This window comes from Orcinus orca, chromosome 5 (assembly GCF_937001465.1).
Source record: "Orcinus orca chromosome 5, mOrcOrc1.1, whole genome shotgun sequence".
In the NCBI taxonomy this organism is placed as follows: Eukaryota; Metazoa; Chordata; class Mammalia; order Artiodactyla; family Delphinidae; genus Orcinus; species Orcinus orca.
The window spans coordinates 80,605,223-80,619,088 of NC_064563.1; positions in this window are offsets into that span (position 1 = coordinate 80,605,223).

Consider the following 13,866-nt stretch of genomic DNA (forward strand, 5'->3'; position numbering starts at 1 on the left):
CAAGAGACTCACTTCAGACCTAGAGACACATACAGACTGAAAGTGAGGGGACAGCAAAATGTTTTCCATGCAAATGGAAATCAAAGCTAGAGTAGGAATACTTATATCAGACAAAATAGACTTTAAAATAAAGACTATTATAAGAATCAAAGCACACTACAAGATGATCAAGGGATCAATCCAAGAAGAAGCTATAACAAATCCAAGAAGCTATAAATATATATGCACCCAACATAGCAATACCACAATATATAAGGCAAATATTAACAGACATAAATGGAGAAATTGACAGTAACACAATAATAGTGGGGGACTCTTAACATCCCACTTACATCAATGGACAGATCATCCAGACAGAAAATCAGTAAAGAAACACAGGCCATAAATAACACATTAGACCAAATGGACTTAATTGATATTTATAGAGCAGTCCATCTGAAAGCAGCAGAATACACATTCTTTTCAAGGGCACATGGAACGTTCTCCAGGATAGATCACATGCTAGGCCACAAAACAAGACTCAGTAAATTTAAGAAAACTGAAATCATATCAAGCATCTTTTTCAAACACAATGCTATGAGACTAGAAATCAACTACAAGAAAAAAATTGTAAGAAAACACAAACACATGGAGCCTAAACAAATATGCTACTAAACAACTAATGAATCACTGAAGAAATCAAAGAGGAAATTAAAAAGTACCTAGAGATAAATGAAAATGAAAACATGATGATCCATAACCTATGGGAGGCAGCAAAAACAGTTTTAAGAGGGAAGCTTATAGTGATACAATCTTACCTCAGGAAACAAGAAAAATCTCCAGTCAACAACCTAACTTTACACCTAAAAGCAACTAGAGAAAGAAGAACAAACACAACCCAAAGTTAGTAGAAGGAAAAAGATCATAAAGATCAGAGCAGAAATAAATAAAATAGAGACTAAAAATACAATAGAAAAGATCAATTAAACTAAAAGCTGGTTCTTTGAAAAGATAAACAAAATTGATAAACCTTTATCCAGACTCATCAGAAAAAAAGGGAGAGGGCTCAAATCAATAAAATCAGAAATGAAAAAGTTACAACCAACACTACAGAAATAGAAAAGATCATAACAGACTACTATGAACAACTACATGCCAATAAAATGGACAACTCAGAAGAAATAGAAAAATTCATAGAAAGGTACAATCTTCTAAGACTGAACTAGGAAGAAACAGAAAATACAAAGAGACCAATTACCAGTAATGAAATTTAATCAGTAATTTAAAAACTCCCAATACACAAAAGTTCATGACCAGATTGCTTCACAGGTGTATGATACAAAACATTTAGAGAAGAGTTAAAACCTATCCTTCTCAAACTATTCCAAAGAATTGGGAACACTTCCCAACTCATTCTATATGGCCACCATCACCCTGACAAAGATATCAAAAATCAAGAAAATAACAGGCCAATATCACTGATGAACATAGTTGCAAAAATCCTCAACAAAATACTAGCAAACTGAATCTAACAATACATTAAAAGGATCATACACCATGATCAAGTGGGGTTTATCCCAAGGACGCAGTATCCGCAAATTCATCAATGTGATACACCATATTAACAAACTGAAAAATCAAAACCATATGATCATTTCAATAGATGCAGAAAAAACTTTCACTAAAATTCAACATCCATTTCTGATAAAAACTCTCCAGAAAGCAGGCGTAGAGGGAACATACCTCAACATAATAAAGACCATATATGACAAATCCACAGTTAACATCATATTCAACAGTGAAAAGCTGAAAGCATTTCCTCTATGATCAGGAACAAGACAAGGATGTCCACTCTCACCACTTTTATTCAACATAGTTTTGGAAGTTCTAGCCATGGCAATTACAGAAGAAAAAGAAATAAAAGGAATCTAAGTTGGAAAAGAAGTAAAACTGTCATTGTTTGCAGATGACACGATACTAAACATATAAAATCCTAAAGATAACACCAGAAAACTACTAGAGCTCATCAATGAATGTGGTAAAGTTGCAGGATACAAAATTAATATACAGAAATCTGTTGCATTTCTATACACTAACAATGAACTATCAGAAGGATAAATTAAGGAAACAATCCCATTTACCATCACATCAAAAAGAATAAAATATCTAGGAATAAACCTACCTAAGGAAGCAAAAGACCTGTGCTCCAAAAACTATAAGAGATTGATGAAAGAAATGGAAGATGACACAAACAGAAAGATACACTGTGTTCTTGGATTGGAAGAATCAGTATTGTTAAAATGACCACACTAGACTACCCAAGGCAATCTACAGGTTCAATGCAATCCCTATCAAAATACCAATGGCATTTTTCACAGAACTAGAACAAAAATTTAAAAAATTTGTATGGAAACACAAAAGACCCTGAATAGCCAAAACAATCTTGAGAAAGAAGATGAGCTGGAGGAATCAGGCTCCCTGACTTTAGACTACACTACAAAGCTACAGTAATCAAAAAGTTTGGTACTGGCACAAAAACAGACACATGGATCAATGGAACAGAACAGAAAGCCTAAAAGTAAATCCATGCACTTATGGTCAATTAATCAATGAGAAAGGAGACAAGAATATACAAGGAGAAAAGACAGCCTTGTCAGTAAGTCGTGCTGGGAAAACTGGACAGCTACATGTAAAACAATGAAATTAGAACATTCTCTAACATCATATACAAAAATAAAATCAAAATGTGTTAAAGACCTAAATGTAAGGCCGGACACTATAAAACTCTTAGAGGAGAACATAGGCAGAACACTCTTTACAAATTGCAGTAATGTTGTTTTTTGGATCTGTCTCCTAAAGTAAAGGAAATAAAAGCAAAATAAACAAAGAGGAGCTAATTAAACTTAAAAACCTTTTGCACAGCAAAGAAAACCTTTGAGAAAATGAGAAGATAACCTACTGAATGGAAGAAAATATTTGCAAATGATAATCCGATAAGGGACTAATTTCTAACACATATAAACAGCTCATACAATGCAATATCAAAAAAAGAAAAACCTGATTAAAAAATGAGCAGAGGGCTTCCCTGGTGGTGCAGTGGTTGAGCGTCTGCCTGCTGATGCAGGGGACACGGGTTCGTGCCCTGGTCCGGGAAGATCCCACATGCCACGGAGCGGCTGGGCCTGTGAGCTATGGCTGCTGAGCCTGCGCGTCCAGAGCCTGTGCTCTGCAATGGGAGAGGCCACAACAGTGAGAGGCCTACGTACTGCCAAAAAAAAAAAAAAAAAAGCAGAAGAACTGATTAGAGATTTTTCCAAAGAGGAAATGCAGATGGTCAACAGGCACGTGAAAAGATGCTCAACATTGCTAATCATCAGGGAAGTGCAAGTCAAAACCACAATGAGATATCACCTCACACCTGTCAGAACAGCTATCCTCAAAAAGAACACAAATAACAAATGTTGGCAAGGATGTGGAGAAAGGGAACCCTGGTATACTGTTGGTGGGAATGTAAATTGGTGCAGCCGCTGTGGAAAACAGGAGTGAGGTTCCTCAAATAAGAAAAACAGAACTACCATATGACCCCAAAACTCCACTCCTGGGTATGTATCCAAAAAAACCAAAAACACTAATTTGAAAAGATACAATGTTTACAGCAGCATTATTTACAATAGCTGAGATATGGAAGCAACCTAAGTGTCCATCAACAGATGAATGGATAAAGAAGATGTGGTATATCTACACAATGGAATACTACTCAGCCATAAAAAAGAACAAAATTTTGCCATTTGCAGCAATGTGGATGGACCTGGAGGACATTACACTAAGTGAAATAAGTCAGACAGAGAAAGATAAATACTGTATGGTTTCACTTATATGTGGAACCTAAACAATACAACAAACTAGTGAATATCAAAAAAAGGAGCAGACTCACAGATATAGAGAACAAACTAGTGGTTACCAGTGGGGGGGGGGGGGAGGAGGGGCACTGTAGGGGTGGGGGAGTGGAAGGTACAAACTATTGTAAGATAGGCTACAAGGATGTATAACCCAGGGAATATAGCTAATATTTTGTAATACCTGTAAATAGAAATGTAACCTTTACATAAAAAATTTAAAAATAAATTTAAAAAAGTTGAAAAAGCAAAACAAAAATAACACATTGCATGGACTATCAACCAAATGCTCATCTGTCCTAGGAATGAAAATTCTTGGCACCATGGGATAAATAAGTCATGAAATGCCTTCCAAACCTTGGTCAAATTTATGACCAAGAGGGGGCCCTGTGGAAAGGGAATGTTGCCTGCCATTCCAGTTCTACAAGGATCAAGCCAACAGCCACTGCTGCCCCCTGATGGTGCACCCTGAGGGGAATCCATTAGGGAGAAATACAGGAAGCATTCTGTATTTTGAATACTGGCCCTATATAATTAAGATGCATATCAAAGGAATAATTTCAATGAGCCCAGACTCTTGGATCTTCCTATACACAGAAAAAGACTAAAATCATTAACTTGAGATGTCTGGGTTTTTTTTGTGAATAGGAGTAATGTTTTGATGGTTAACTACACTTTTTTTTCCAGCAAAAAATCATATATATACTGGCTTCTCCCTTACCTCTTCAGAGCAGCTCATCAGAGATACCTGAGAGACTGTCTTCTAGGCTAGTTCTCAGTAAGGTCCCCAAATTAAACTTAACTCACAACTTTTAGGTGGTGTGCTTTTCCTCAGTTAACAGGGTCAAAATGTTAACTTGAAGCAGGGAACAAGAGAATATTTTCAAATGAGTGCTAAAGAGACTCATTCCTTAAGCCCTCATGAGGTCTAGTCTACATCCCTTATCAGCAGGATGTAGCCAGAATGGTCACTGCCCTGAAATAGGGCTCCCCTAAAACCAAGTTCCTTTGCCAAGATTATGATTAACCTCTCTATCCCAAACTGTATTCCCTTTCTTATCCCTCCCCTGTTCCCTTCAGGATTGAGGAGTATCAAAGAAAAGGGGGGACTGAAACTGAGCAGGACCTTGCAGGCCCATTCCAGGTACAAAAGACCCTTTGTGTTCCCTGTTTCCTGTTTGTAGAGAAAAGGTTTTAGTCTCCTAGGCCTTCCCTGAATTCCAAAGAGCAGACTCAAGCAGTTACTAATTAGGGAAGTGAGAGAATGCAGAAACCAAAGAAAAGCAGTCAAGCAATGATAGCTTAAACAAAACAGTCCTAGCTCCTCCTCAAGAGACATATATATATAACAATCTGATGCATATCTCTGAGTTCTGCAGAAACTAAGACCCCCATCTAGGTTAAGGATAGTGACTACATGCTGACCACAAGCAGTAGAACCCAGACTGGTTGGAACCAGAAGGTTGATGATTAAAATTCCTGAAACACTACCCTGTTACCTCACCACCAACCAATCAGAAGAAGGTCATGCCCCTTGCAACCCTTACCCCAAATGTTGCCTTTCAAAACCTTCCCCTGAAAGCCACCAGGGAGTTTGGGTCATTTGAGCACAAGATGCCTGCTCTCCTTACTGGGCACCCTTCAATAAACGCTGTACTATCCACCACAGCCAGGTGTCAGTATATTGGCTTTGCTGTGCTGTGGCTAGCAGACCTAAGTTCTGTTCAGTAACAGCCCCTCTTCCCCCATGACTGAGGAATGATCAAAAGCTAGGGGGAACTGAAACCATGGGTTAAATCCATTTCACCTGTTTTCACTAATCAAGGTAGTTTTAAGACTTGCATGCCTTCCAAGGGGCACAGAGCCTAAAAAACAAGATGTTTGCAGCTGTGTCTAGTTCAGCTTAGCCAAGAGTCAGCTGTGTCCAGTTCAAGCTGAGCTGGTTAAGACTAGGTAGGACCACCAATCCTTCAACTGGGCATGTGCAAGCATCCTCTCAGTGACCTTTTGACATCAGAGGGCTGAAAACTCCATCTTCAGAAAACGCAGAGGACTATAGCCTAGTTATGCCTGCACAAAACGTCAATTACCACACCTTTTTCCAGTCATCTTTCCCCACACTCCCCATGCCACAGTCCGCCCTGCTTCTTTATTTATCCCATAAATACCCCAAGTCCCTTGCTTTTGGAGAGGCGTATTTGAGATTTGTTCTGTAGTTTCCTTGTTTGCTTTGCGAATAAACCCTGTCTTTGCTGCAAACCTCAGCATCACAGCATTTTGGCTTGCTGCACATCCAGCAAAATGAACCTGGTTCAGTTAACACTCCCGCCCTACTGTGGGTAGTGGAGACCAAGCCTCAGGCAGGCCCATGAAACCATGCACGCAGGCACGTGCACACCCAGGGCACACCACGACAACAAAGGACACATCTCAGACCTTCCCATCCCCATCTCCATTGAGCTAATCTCAGAGAACATGTTCGTTTCTCCCATAGAGATTTATATTTTTTTTTTTCAAAAGCACATCCATACCTAGAATGTTAATTGGCAAGGGCACCATTATTATGTAGAGTGAGTTTTGAACACCACTTTAATGCCCACTGACAGCAAAGAAGCAGACTGCTAAAACCATGATCTGACTTCACCCAACTGGGGGATGACTTGGTGGTAGGGAGGTAGCAATGTTAGCAGGAAGGCACAGTGAACCTTGGTGTACTGAGAAAGCTGAAGGTAAATATTCACCAGGTAGCCATGTTACGTTAAGACTTTCAAAATTACAAACACATTTACAGAACTTTTCCTAAAGCAAATTTCACCTGAGTGGCACATAGATAAATCATGCTCAGAACTGTAGTCTTTACAAGATAAAACATGGGTGTTTCCATATGCAATCTGGCCATGAGTTGCTAATCGATAGAAAATGAGCTTCCCAGAGCCTGCAAGAGATGTTGAGTTCATGTTGTCATAGGGCAGGAAAGCATTCTTAGGCACAAGATGTACACACCCAAAAGTAGTGCTGAGCAGACTCACTGCCACCTGAACAAGAGAACTGCACAGGTAGGGACAAGCACGCTATGAAAACCCACAGCTTTTGAATTTTTCTAGATCGAAACAACTCCACAATGAAGAGAATACTGTACAGATCATCATGTCCAGAAGGGAGGAGTGACACGGCTGGGCCATGCTGGCTGTGGCAAGCAGCATGGAACACAGGTGTCAGGAGGAGAGTTGGAAGCGCTGGTGTTATCTGTGGGCCGGGGGGTGAGGGGACAGACGACCAGAGAATACCATGTCCCCTCATTTGGATGAACTTCACAGTGAATAAAGAGCTTTCACGTACATTTTCTCACTGTGCTTCCCCCTAGGCCTAGGAGGCAGTGGGAGAAATTGGTGCAGCTCCTGCAGTGGCTTGGACACTTGGGGACAAAAGCTGTGGCATTAGCGCAGGGGCACTTCTGTTCATTGGGCCCACCTGGCTAAGTACCGATGATCTTGGCAGGAACAGAGGGCTCGCCACTCTTCAAGGTTGACAGTAGGTAAAATGAGGTCCTATTACTGTGGTACAATATAGCTTTCCTTATCTTTCCAAACTTTCAAAAAGGCCCTATGGTGGGTTTTTTCCTCTCTGTCTTGGGAGGAAAAATATATTTGCTCTCTTCCTCTAGCCTATCTTTCCTTCCTACCGGCAAAGTCACTGCTTCACAAGACAGACACAAGAACAAAGCCAAGTAAGGCCATTAAAATGGCTGACCTCCAAGGTTTCTTCCTCCTCTGGCATTCCCTAACTCTAAATATTTGTGCAACTCTTTATCCTATCTATCCTATGTAGTGCCAGACTACATGGATGGTGAAAACATAAAACACAGTCCAATTAGGATTTTAAGATGCTAGAGTCAACAGCAGAGACAAAAATGGGATGAAAACATGTTGCCAAGGGGGCTCTGTGGGAAGATCACCTTCAAACCAAAGTTGGAAGCAGCCTTTGTTCTATCCTCCTCCTGCCAACCCAGCAGCGGCAGCAGTGGTGCATGATGGATGCCCTTTTCTATCAAGAGCCCTGATCCACGGAGTGGGGAGAGGTGATGGAGGTCAACCTAGGTTCACAGAGCAATCAGAGGTCCAGAAAGGCAGGATGATGGTGAGAAGACAAAGAGAAGGAAAAGGATTCTTTGGGGCTGAGGGGTAAGTAGGCAGCCTGTCCCCACTGGCTTGCCTGCCCCAAACCTCACCGTCTGTTTCTAGTGAGCAGAGCTGAGCTACCCTCTCCCTTGGTGAGTGCATATTCATCCCCAAGGCCCTTTTCATATTGCTGGTCTATTAGGCCTGTGAATTTAAAGAAGTCTCACTGGCACAGATGTAGAGAACGTATGGACACCAAGGGGGGAAAGCAGGGGGTGGGGGTGGTGGTGGTGGTGGGATGAATTGGGAGACTGAGATTGATATATATACACTAATATGTATAAAATAATTAATATGTATAAAATAGATAATAACCTGCTGTATAAAAAAATAAAATTCAAAAAAATAAACTTCACTAGAATCTATTGGGAGCCTCATCACTTTTTCCCTCCCAGCCAATTTCCAATTTAGACCCGCCTGTAATCTCTAGGTTGTCAGCATCTCTGGTTATTCTAACTTAGACTATTTTCCAATTTTGCAAAATTTGCTTCTCTGCTTTGACTTGTTAGCTAAAGTGGCGTTTCCCTGGCTCACATGGGACTTTTTTTTTTTTTTTGGAGGGGCAAGGGGTGCATTCTCTTCTGATTACTCTCAAGAGCTACACTGCATTTGCTTTTAAGAGTGCCTTGAGCTCTCACGTCCTGAGCGTCTATATATTTCCATACTGCACTTGAGGGCTGCTGGCTGCCTTCCCCACCCCTTCCTCTCATCCATACACAGACCACATGCACATACACACCCACGGGGGCCCTACAGAGTAGTGGACATTAGGTGGTGGCCATCCAGGAATACCCGATAGACCGAAATTGGATGTTCAAAGCAAAGGATGATGGGGCCATAGTGCCGGTGCCACACTGTATAAGGTGAGGTTCCCAGAGGTACCTTCCCCACTTGACAGCAGTGCTCCAGTACCTAGGAGACTTCAGGGTCCTGGAGAGCAGTCTACTTCTTCCAGGCTGAGTGACACTGGATTAAGTGACAACTTAATCCTGCTTACTTACCTCAAATGGAATTTGTTAAGCTCACATAAAGCCTGTATGTAAAACACCTGATGTACAGCAGGCAAATGTCAATCCCTCAATTCCCTTCTCTGTCTTTGAATGCATCCCCAGTGCACTGCCCAGAAATCTTCACACAAGAGCTTGCCAGGGCAGGGCACCTGCCTATTAAATATTTCAATAGGATCCTCTCTTAATTCACAATTTCCGAAAAGCGATGTGCGATGATATATTTGGGGGCATTTGTGATTTAAAAGACTCCTATTATCTTGAAAGTAACAGTAACACCAACCAGAGAGACCACAGCGAGGCAGCAAATGCTGTCCTAGCACTTGCTGCGCCAGGCTCTAGGTGATTTACGTTTATTGACTCATTCAATCCTCACAACACTTTGCCCAAAGCACTATTATCTCTACTTCAAAGATGAGGAAACTGAGGCAGAGAGGTTACATGACTTGTCGAGGTCACAATGCCAGTGGCAGGGAGAGCCAGGGGTCTGGCTCTAAACTCATAATCACTATTCGATAAAGCAAATAGTTACCTTCTATCTTTTGTTTAATGTTTTCAGATATAGGGACTACTTAAAGCAGAATTCCCATGAAATTACTTCATATTAAAGAACCAATCTATGCTGGCCTTCAGCTAGAAAAAGTAAATATTTGTAACACATGAATCACCAATGAAGCTTTAACATTCTATATCAAGAATCACTAACTTGGGCTTCCCTGGTGGCGCAGTGATTGTGAGTCCCCCTGCCGATGCAGGGGACATGGGTTCGTGCCCTGGTCCGGGAAGATCCCACATGCCGCAGAGCGGCTGAGCCTGCGCATCTGGAGCCTGTGCTCCGCAACGGGAGAGGCCACAACAGTGAGAGGCCCGCGTACCACAAAAAAAAAAAAAAAAAAAAGAAACACTAACTCGTGTTAGTTTTATGAGAAAGACTAAACTTTATACCTCCTTGCCCTAAAATCTAAGGCACACTTAAGGTTCACTATACCTATGGCAGCCATCTGTCCTATGTGACTGTTATAGATGTAGGAGTTTTAGGAAACAATTTTATTCAGTCTAGGACATCTATACTGCAGGAATTAGCAGTGACCTGATCTCTTTTAAGAGCAATGTGTGTTACTTGTGTATATATATATATATTCCTTATATATTTCAACATATTTCCTAGCTTAATATTTACAGGGTGGTTAAAGAGTGTGAGTTCTGAGTAAGACTGATCTGGTTTGAAATCCTGGTACCACCACATAGGTTAGATTGTGACTGTGTTCAAGTCACTTAACTTCTTTAGGGCTCAGGTGCTTCATCTATAAAACAGAAAGCCTTCATAAAGCTTCCTGTGAGGATGCTTAGCATACACAGTGCTATTTTCCCCTCCCTGATGGCTTCATCTGTTCTCTCTGCTGCTGTAACAGTAAGAGCCCAGTGTTGTCAGCACACGAAGAACTTTCTCTCTGAAAGGCTCTGTTGGCATGGAAAAATGAGCACCAATTTTCGAGTCGTTTAATCCTGAATCCCAGGTTTGAGCCTGAGCCTGTTTCCTCAAGTGAACATGAGATAGTGCCCATCCCCGCCACCGTAGGCTGCCATAAGGATTAACTACTATGTAGGAGGTCCTCACTAGCACAAAAGGTGCTAACAAGCTTTCTTACAACATTAGTCCTAGGTATGGAGGAATTCAAAGTGCAAGGGCAAAATATTCTTTGTTCACCTTCAGGCAAGGTCCCCTTGACAACCCAGCCTTAAAGAAAAGCATTGGCCCAGAGGAGGCAGGTGACCTAGGCAGAGCTGGGAAGGGGCTGCTGGGACCAGACAGGAAACAAAACATACGAGCCCTATTTTCCTACTGTTAGATGGAGCCTGAATGTGCTTCTGCAGGCGATGCTGCACTGCTGTACTGTGGGATGTAGGAGAAAAGGGCAAATGTGAACCATGGGTGGGGTTGGGCTGAAAATACCATTTGTTGCCAAGAAAACATCAGGAAGAATTCATAAGGCTATGGTACTGATTTCAAGAACTCTGAGAATGAAGCCTGTTCTCTCCTTGAGTTTCCTACAGACTCCACTGTGCTTAGACTATTCATTACACACCAGCACCACCAATACAGAAGAAAATGTGTGCACATGTGTCAATGCCACTCACTGTAAACAAGCAAGGAGGATACAAGCCATGTGGCTTCCAACCATGCAGTGCTGCAACACTGTGATTTCATCTGCTGAATAAAGAAACCTAGAAACGTTGGCCACCCAAGGAAGAGATGTTACAAGAGTGGCAGCCACAGATACCACTTCTCTTTGAAAAGCTCAGTGCTCAAACAGAAGGCTGCCAGCATTCAACAGCAGTCTTAGAACATTGATGAAGATGAGCAGACACCTCTAATCCTAATCAGTAAGACTAGAAGAGTAAAATCCTCAGCTGACATGGCTTCTATACACAATTCATTCATAACCCTTGGAGTTGGAGGGGTTTCTTCCATTAACTTTAGGCTTGGCTATTCCTAAAGCCAATTTAAACCAAAAATCAGGTTTGATTTTACCACAGTATTTTTAGGTAGAAAGACTCCATTTCCTTAGAGATAATAAAGCAGAAAAATACAAATTGACCACAGACAAAGAATGCAGCCCTGAAGAGTGACCCATAATGTGTGGTAAAGCTAAGTGTTCAATTTGGCCTGAGTGGTGGCTGATTTTGAAATAATTTATTTGTTCTTTTACCAGATACACTATTATAGCTCTAACTTTTAAAGTGAACACAAAGTCTGTTAAAATAACAAAAAGTGAAGACACACACACACACACACACACACACTCTTTGCTGTGTCTCTTGGAAATCCAACAGCCTGGAGTGGGTCCTTGGGTTACTCAGTAAACCTTCTGGAATAAAGGCCAAGCGACTGCCTTTTTGGTAGGTAGCTAACCCCAGGAGGAAGCCCTTTCGTGACATGGGGGTTAAAGACTCACCGGACAAAGCTGGTCGCTGTGAAGCCTTGACAAATCAGGAATCTAATGAGATTCCAGACATAGCCCAACAGATATGGAGCTATGTGTTTCTCCAGACTGCATTCCACTATGAAAAAGACCATATTTAATACCAAATAAATGTGCTAACTCAGGGACAGCAGATTCATTTTACGTAAGTTATAAAATTATAAAATTGGGTAAAGGTTTTCCATGTCTCAAGGCATTTGTCTTGAATGGATTTTCAAGCTTTAACACAGATACTTGTCTTTAGCTTAGAAGCAGAATTCTCATGGGAACAAAATCCTCTATTAACCACACAAAAAAAAACCTTGAAATGAAAGCCTTTGAAAGCTGGTACAAAGTTGAGGATCCAAGGCACAATCGTAATACAGAAATGTGTGTAAAACAATTGAGGATTTTGTTCATTTTAGCATTTCACAGGACCCCCAAGAGCAAACATTCTTACCTGAATTCATCAGGAAGACGTCTCCTCTGAGAAACATGCTTTGACTTATGGAATATAGATCAAGGCAAAACTTGTTTTCCTTCTTCTAGCCTTGACTTCCAAGAAATTCAAGAATCAAATTTTATACTAACAGCAATTTGTTCACCCTTCCTTCCAGTTTCATTGGTCTTGCTTTTCCCCCCTTAAAGTTCATATTTTGTTAACATTATTTGGTATGTCTTTTCTGGGTATGCTGCTTCGAATTCTTTGGGGAAAGAGCCCAGGTACAAATACACTTCGAATACAGACCAAAAAAAGCAAGCAACTATTGCAATTACTTTTAGGATATAAAAGGAGTATCTTTGCCCTCATAGCATACCTCAATCAAAAGCAGTATTTCAGAATTACCTTAAGGAAGAAAATATACACCTAGATTTGACAGTAGCTGGCTAAATCTCATTATTTTAAGAAGTCTCCAGTACCTCAATTTTATCAAGGACATATTCCCTGAATATAATCTTAGTTATCTTCATTACTTTCCACTCTAGTGGAAAAACCCTGGGCTAAGAGATTAGAAACTGTGTGTTTTGCTCTTGACCCTAAGTAAGTCATTACCATCTGATTACCTTAGTGTCCTCCTTCCTAACAGGAGAGCAAATACTATTCCCCGACACTACAAAACCCATTATGATTAGGTAGGTAAATGCGGACTTGCTCTTAGAAGTAAAATTGCAATATAAACACAACGTATTACCATCATACACATTAGAAGCCTAAGTGATTCTCTCTCAAGAGCTTAAAAACTTCTTTACATTCATGGCAAAAATTTATCTTTCCAAATTCAGTTTCTTTGGCAACAACATGATAGAGGCAGGGAAGTTGTATAAACACTGAGAGATGCAGGCACCAAATAATGAAAGAAAGCATTTCTATACATAAAACATTATTTATACCTGTTTTCAATTTTTACATTAAAATGTAAACATCCCCTTATCCAAAATAGCTGGTGAAAAAGCAAAACAAAAACAAAAAACAAATTAAGCCTTTAAAGATAGCTGGTGAGTTTTCAAGTGTCCTTGCTCAATGTATCCAAATACCAAATATTATAATTCAATAATTAGGAGAACCAAACTGGTAAAAGAGCTATAAAATATCAATATACAGCAAAATCACAATGAACCAGAATACTCCAATCTCCTGGTTAATCAACTATTTACAAGAAAACTCTTCTTGCTTTAACCATTAGTTTAGAAAAAAACCTTACTAAATTGAACCACTTTACTTTCCTGGCTCAGTAACTACAAAACGCCAAACATAAATCAATTTTATTTTGATGACTTAGGATCATGTGGTACCTTGGGATATCTCTCAGAATATTCATAATTTCTGTGCAGTTTTGTTAGA